The sequence below is a fragment of the Sipha flava genome, unplaced genomic scaffold (genome assembly GCF_003268045.1).
Source record: "Sipha flava isolate LNK unplaced genomic scaffold, YSA_version1 205_pilon_pilon, whole genome shotgun sequence".
NCBI classification, from domain to species: domain Eukaryota; kingdom Metazoa; phylum Arthropoda; class Insecta; order Hemiptera; family Aphididae; genus Sipha; species Sipha flava.
The window spans coordinates 866,286-874,544 of record NW_020272809.1 but is presented as its reverse complement, the minus strand read 5'-3'; positions in this window follow the sequence as shown (position 1 = coordinate 874,544).

The following is an 8,259-nucleotide window of genomic DNA, read 5'->3' as shown; positions in this document are numbered from 1 at the left end:
ATTGCAGTAAAAGTTAAGCCCTTAAAATATATCACACTATAAGTATATATTAATCATAAGTTAATACGTACATAATTTTTAAAATGCAGTTTGATTGATCATTGAATTTAGATTACATAAAGCGTCTTCCTTTATACTAAATGATTTAAGATCAGTAAATTTAGGTAGGTAGATCGTGTACAATTTTATCAGCTGGGTGTTTAAATTTATATATTTATAAAATGCATTATATACGCGGTTAACATTTTTTCATCGCCTTGTAAATTGAATGACCGCTACATTTATATGGCTTTTAGTACGATATAGTTCGATGTTACATGAAAATTAAATATAGGTAAGTACATTATATTACAAATGATGTAGGTATTATGTAAATTTGTTGTTTTTCGTACATCTAAAAGTTTATTATAATTAATTTGTATTATTAATTATTATTTTTATATGATATAGCTATTTGTATAATTTATTTGATTTTTATTAAATTTTTATTTCTAAGCAAATCTTAGTTGTATTAGTTTATTGTTTGTTATAAATTATCTTTTTAATTTCTAGTTAGATTATAAAAACTATTTTACTTAAAACTCTCATCAATAATACCTAAAGGCTTGTTCCCATGGCGCCCTTTTATATGAAGCCCAACCACAAATTTTGTTTTTCAACTAATTTTTTTTTTCAGACACTCATCACACATTACAAAATACGCTGTTATATAAGCAACAATTTGCGACTTATTAAGAGCACAAGCAGTGATTAAAGTAGGAAAAATGTTGTGGGGGGACTATATTCATAAAAAATTGAGGAGTGTTCCCCTACCTAATTCTAAATCTTACCAACCTTTTTTAGGAAGTCCATGAGGTCTAAAACTCTTCTGTCACACATATATGTTCATAAAAACTTTATTTTCATAAGGAGTAAAAACAAATTTCCCCCTAAGATAAATAATTCTATACATATGCCTGTTCAGTAAAAATAAATTGAAATACATAGTAGGTAATGTTTAAAAAATTTAACTTAAACTTAACAAAACTAAAAAGAAACAATTACTAATCTTGCTAGTTGTTGGTCAACGTAAACAGTAACAAATACGTATATTGCATATAAGGTGTGTACTATCTATAAGATAGTGGTCTATCACTAGGGTTACAATACGTCCGGATTTCGTCTGGACAGTCCGGATTTCAAACATCTGTCCGGATTGGCATCCGGATTTGAAAAAGTCCAGATTTTACAAAGATAATCGTTTAAAATGGTTATATTGATACAAAATGTTATATCAGGTGACAGATTTTCGTGTTTACTCTGTATAAATGTACAATATGTAATTATTGTTTTTTTTATATTTCATATTTGTATTGTTTTAACATATTTAACCTAATAACTCTTATGTAGACATTTTATTCATAAATCTAATTTCAATTGTATTAATGAAATAACAATATTGTTTACTATCAATTTTTAGCCCCCCCTCCGGTGAAACGGAACTGATGTCCGGATTTGGTCAAAAAATATTATGGTAACCCTATCTATCACAATTTAATATTTATACTTTTTATAGTTATTCTTTTTTGTTTATATTTATTCTAAATAATAGTTGATATCACTATCACTTTAATTTTAGAGCTATGGGTAATAATTGCTCGGGATCATCTATAATTAGATACAGCGTCAATTAAATTAACCTATGGTATACATTATCTACCATTTTTTTTTATCGTTATACCTACATATTATTTCTTCGAAATTTTTTCCACTTGTTCAAGTTAATCAAAAAAATAAATTTCATATAATATTGTAATTATTCATAATAAGTATCGTTTATTCAATATTGTATTTTAGTGACCAATGTCATTTAAGCGTCCACCCGGACTTTTGGCGACTTAAAGAGGACGCATAATCTTACCTTAAATAAGAAGGGGGACTCCGTCCCCTCCCCCCTACTTTAACCACTGAGCACATGCCATTTTGAACTGAACAATTCAGTGGCTTCATTTTGAAGGAGCTTTGGTCAGCTGGAGTAAGCTCTAAGCTCGTCAAGTTGTGCGCCTTGGGAATGTTGTAGACATTGTATGCTTTTGATATGCCAAACATAGTAGTAGAATCGGTATAATAAGAACGCCAACTGAATCTCACCGAGTTATAACCAAAGCGAACCGAGCCATACACCGTGGAAACCTACCTTTACATAAATTCTGTTCCGGATGGACAAAAAAATTTTAAACCGTTTATTGAAAGTGTCTTTGAAACCTTTAGATGTTAAATAATTTGTAGTAAAAAATTTAACGCATTACTTAATAATAAAAAATACTAAAAGTTTTTTTTTTTTTTAGTTAAATTTAATTAGATTTTTAAAATGATGAATAACACCATTTTTAAAATCTTAAATTTAATTGTATTTGAATAATTTGATCCGTATTATGGTATAAAATTAAATCAAAAACTGTTCTATATATATATATATATAAATAAAAGAAAATAAACTCATTGTTTTTGAAATATTTTTGATGGAAAAATAATTTTTTAAAATCGAGGACAAACTATTTTAGATAAAGTACCTACTTCGTTGTTGTACTTTAAGTTATTAAAATATATTTTGATTACATATACATTTTATTGAAAAAAAAACTTAATTAAAACTATAGGTATAGATATTTTCAAGGTGTGAAGTGTACGCAGTGTAATAATGACCGAGCCTTGAACAAAAAAAAAAAAAAAATTAAAATTAAGATATTGATTTAATTATATACTATCGAAAAGTATAGGATCGCCATTTTAGATTGTCTGATAAACATCTGACTTACTTCCACAAAGAGAGAAAAATACTAACACATTTATAAATTGTACGAAAAAAAGTTAAAAATATTACGGTTACAATTATTTATTGTTTCATTTAATTATATTATTGAAGTGTTTATATCAAATTCTTTGATCTAAAGGTTCATTATATACATTTGTTATAATATTATCTTTGTAAAAAGGTATTTTTATAAATATTTGCTTTATACCCAATACTTACTGTTTAGGATTTAACACGATTGAGCATTAAACACATTTTTTACGATACGATTGAGTAAATTTATGGACATATCAAAGGATATAGAAATACAAAACAAAACCAATACAATCTGCTTCCGTATATCAGATATTGCTTTCCGATGGGGAGAAGATTGAAAATAAATAATTACTCAACTGTCACAAGATTAAGAAAATAAAGAAAATGCTTCCTTATTTCTTACTTAGCATATAATACAGCGGTTCTCAAACATTTTTAATTCATGCACTTCCAAAACAAAAAGAGTGTAATCGCGTCTTTCATGAATGAATAAAATAACATTTTCTTATTATCTTAATAAAAACGAATTACTGTCGATCTAAAAATTAATTTATGATAGTGTAATACACAACATGAATATTTTCCTTGCGCCTCCCCCAATAAGTGTTAGTGCCTCCCTAGGGAGTCGCGCCTCACAGTTTGGGATATGCTGATATACTTGTAATATAAAAAAATATATGAAAAAAACTAACATAATAATAATAATAATAGCAATGAAATACGTTTATATTTTGTACAGCATAATAATTGTAGTAGCTTAGGTAAGGTTTTTGAAAACATTTTTAAAACTTCAAATTCGGTGAGTTCTTTTTTTGTTGATATTTGCTATATATAATCCATTAAAACATTAATCCGTTATGCAGGGACGTATACATAACTTTTGTATGAGGGGGGGATCAATTGCAAACAAATTATAATGGAAGGAAAATTCCTAAACCTAAGTACCTGCACATTTAAATAATAAAATATATGTATATTAAATGTATCAAAATAATAAATTACAATAAATACATGCAATATTAATTTGTTTCCTTATAATTTCCTTACATTAAGAGCTCTGTTTTATACAATTTTAAAAAGGCCTGTGACGGGGATCTAACCTCCCACATCCCCCTTGTATACGCCTCTGCCATTATGGTTCATCTTAAAGTAGGATTTTAAATATTCTAATATTGAAAATATTCTCTCTAGTATAGCTAAGGAATAATCGAACGATGCTTTGATTGTTGGTAACATCAGTTTAGTTTTAATCATAGATATCTATGGACTATAATAGTAAATTGTAATAATTAGGTAAATACATGATTACAATTTTAATTGCGGTTATCTACACAGATATAACCATTATTTTAAGATATTATCTTAAGTTTTAAATGAGTATAAAATCAAATAATAATAAATATGGGTAATAGAGGGAGCTTCAGCCCATTAACTCCCCACCTGCGTATACCATTGGATCTTTATATATTTCTTACACTTAAATTATTTAAATTTGATGTTGAAGATAACTTTAAAATGTCGGTGTGAATAACTTTGATTGGCAGTGTGGCAGATCTAGGGGAGCAGAAGAGGCACTGCCCCCTTAATTCGGTAATTGGCTGGGCTATTGATCAATAATCGATGGTCAATTTTCAGACATAACAATAAATCAAGGCTTTGCACCCGAATAATTTTTTCGGGTTTCGGGTGTTGAATATATTCGGTGGAGGCTTGTATAATTGTGCTAGGAAACATGCAGCTCGTAGAGTGGCATAACTAGCTTAGTGCATTATCCAATAATAATTACACTACCTACATACAATGAAGAACTTAATGTGGGCTGCATTGTGTTTATAAGCTGATAATTTTTATACAAACGTAATTATTTCAGCTGATACAGGAATATAGTACTAAATTGATATAGGTATATTAAGCTTTTAAGTATAAACTGTAGAAAGATTAAGTATAATTTCCAAGGCTGTGCATCCGAATTATTTTTCCGGATTTCGGGTTTCTGGTGTTGAATATATTCGGGTGTTCAAACACCGCAATACAACATTTAAACAAACGTTTGGGTGTTAATAACCGTTATTATTCAGGTTAATATTGGTTAATACGGGTGTTTCAAGGAAAAATATTATTTTTCATTGGTGGAGGGCGGTGGGGAGGCTGATCCCCCTCCACTAATGAAATATTTATATTTTTTGTTTCTTGCCTATGTAATACAATATCAATTTCTTATACAACTCTGCAACAGTTTTTTAGATCAAACTATCATTATGTTAATTTCAAGCAATGATGTAACTACGATTTATTTTCGGGGAAGAGGAGGTTATTTTATATGTGTATGAAGCTTATAAATTACAATATCTATTAATATTAAAAATACGAGTACTAACACTGTGTCCTACTCCTAGTTAGTACGGGCATATCGCATGCGACAAAAACAAACTATTTTATATTCTGCGTTTGTGTTCGTGACATAGGCAAAAATTGAGGGGGGGCTTGAGGGGACTAAGCCCCTGCAAACTTCTTGTCATGACTTGGAACGATCGCAATTAATGTAATATTAATAATATGTATTAATACCCGTATAGGTTGTTTAATGTAATTAATTAATAATTTCTGTTTAGAATACCTACTCCAAAAATGTTTAAGATAAGCAGGGCCAGATTGACCCGGCGAGTTACCGAGTAAAACTCGGTGGGGCGTGATAATTTTTGGCCTTTTAGGTTGTGAAAAGCCGCTAACAGAAAATATTAATAGTTTTAAGTTGAAAATTAGTGCACCTATTGAAATATGCGATTATAGAAATTTGGACAAGGGCCGCCAGTTAGTAAGTGGGCCGGTAACATACAGAAAACTCGGTGAGCCGAATTTGTCCAATCCGGCCTTGAAGATAAGGCACCTAATTGTTTTTTTGTTTAAATTGTTTATTAAAAATGTCAAATTGTCAAACTTCGTAAATTGCCTTGTTGAAATAAATAATTGTGCACAGTGGTATCTATAGGTGTAATAAGCAAATAATGCTCAGCCTCTCCACAAATTTCACCAAATTTTCGCTTATCGTTTGTGGTGCGTGCACACGCTAAAAACGCACTAGCTAGGACATAGCGTAATACAAAAATAATAATAATTTGTACTTATGAATGTTAGGATGAAATTATTACACCAACAAAAATTGACAATTCACGCCATAGACACGTGTACTATACGTGTACATACACTGAACAAATATGAATAACGCGAACAAAAATTTAGGTAATCATACGCGAGACATCAGTTCTATTTTAGACTTACAGTATTGCAATAAATAACAATTCAGTGATTCGTAGAAGACCTATTACCTATTAAATTATAATAAAACGACGTATCCGCTTGGGATAATTTTAAAAATAGTATCCCAGTTGTTTACATTTGAACATTCAACATACCATACCATTCATGCACACCTGTCAATATGATATATTGCTATTGTCTTTATTTAGATAAATTTAGATTAATTAACAATTTTGTATATTATTTGTGAAATTATTCCTGTGAATAATAATTTTACTATTAAACAACTAATGACAAAATTGAATTAATCACAAAAATACATACAAAATGTCACATAATGATTGTAAAATAAAAAATTATTCAGGTCTCGGGTTAAAACCAATATTTTATTCGAGTTTTGGTTAATTCAGGTGTTTAAAAAAAAAAAAACATTCGGATTATATGGGTTTTGGGTGTTTAATTTTTTTAAGGGTTTTTAGGGGTGTTACGGGTTCGGGTTAATTCGGGTGCAAAGCCCTGCAATAAACATGCATCAATACACTTGTTTGCGCAGCAAACAAATTTTAAATTTCATGTTTTCCCGCCTGTGAATTAAATGCGTACTATTTTCGTGTAATGCGTAGCGGTGCGTTGCGTATCCGCAGCTATCGTCAGCGATAAGCCTCTGTGTGTGACTGGCCAGGTACGTAATCGTATTGTTTTCGTTGCGCGTAAACGTGTTCGTTATTTCACGTTTTCAAAATGTATCGGTCATGTTCTGGATAATGATCAGGTCATGCTCTCGGTGCCACAAAGTTTCTTAAGCTCTCGTGTTTCAGTTTTAGCGTGGTGGCACCGAGGCATTTTATCTTCACTTCGGTGTCCGAGGGCCATAGCTTTCGCGGTGTGCACATCAATACCGTGCCGGCCCGATGGTTTTCGGGGCCTGGTACAGAATTTTGCGCGACCCCATGTATATTAGTTTATAAATTTTTGATATAAATTTATATGTTTATTAATTTTATTATATAACTAAATATATACTATAACTATATTTTGAACTGTCATCGGCAACGAACAATTTTACAAGTACATGCGTGTATAGTACTGCTAGCTATGCAGGCTCAACGAGAGGGGGGCAGCTGGGGCTGTAGCCCAGGTGCCCGGGCTTCAAAAAAGACTCGAGACCTGACTAAGTTCATTATGGTCATGCTGTCAAGGTATTTATGGATCACCAATATGAATCGTGCTAATAACCAACTCAAATAATTATAGTGTATGCTGTATAGTTATAACGAGTCTACAATAAAGTGAACACTACAATATTGATCAAAAACGTAGACAAATTAAATTTTTAAGAAAGATCCATAAGTTAGACACAGACTAAATGAAAAGAATTATTTATAACTATAAATAATTATTTTCATTTAGTCTGTGGAATAACCATGACTGCGATTACATTATCTCTTTGGTGTACACATTTTAAAAGAAGACTCTAGATGTTAGTGGCAAATTTAATACTTCGTGTGAGAAGGACCTGAAGAATTTGTCACTGGGGCCCTTGATTTATTTCCACGGCCCTGTAGCTATGTATAATTGGTACCGTCTAATTTTCGTCGATAACAACCCGTTTCCTGAAAAAACCACACGATCACACGGATCGCAATTTATATATTATTTTTATCTAAAGATAAAGTGATATTTGTAATACATAATTTGTGGAGTTCCACACACGGGTGGGTTTAAGGAGGTGAATAAAGGAGCATTATCCCCCCCTTGGGACTAAGCTATCTATTTTATAAAGCAAAGTATTATTATATATTAATAATTATAATAAAATATCGTCAATGGTCATTGATGAATATGGTACCTATTTTATATATTTTTTTTAAAAATTAATAGCTCACTTTTGTTGTTAATTATAATTATTTATTTATATTTTAAAATGGTTTCAGATTAAAATTGATACCAATAATGTAACTATTTAAACTTTGTCATTATTATGAAAAAAATGATTTACTTATGAGGTATTCAAAAACAAATTCTGTAATTTAAAATTGTATATAGATTTAAAAAACCAACTAAATAAATTCCTAAACTTCTATTACCCCCTCACTTGGTTAGTGATAAAACCCGCCCCTGGCTCCACACAAGCGCGGGGCCCGGTGCGGTCGCACGGCCTGCCCACTCCT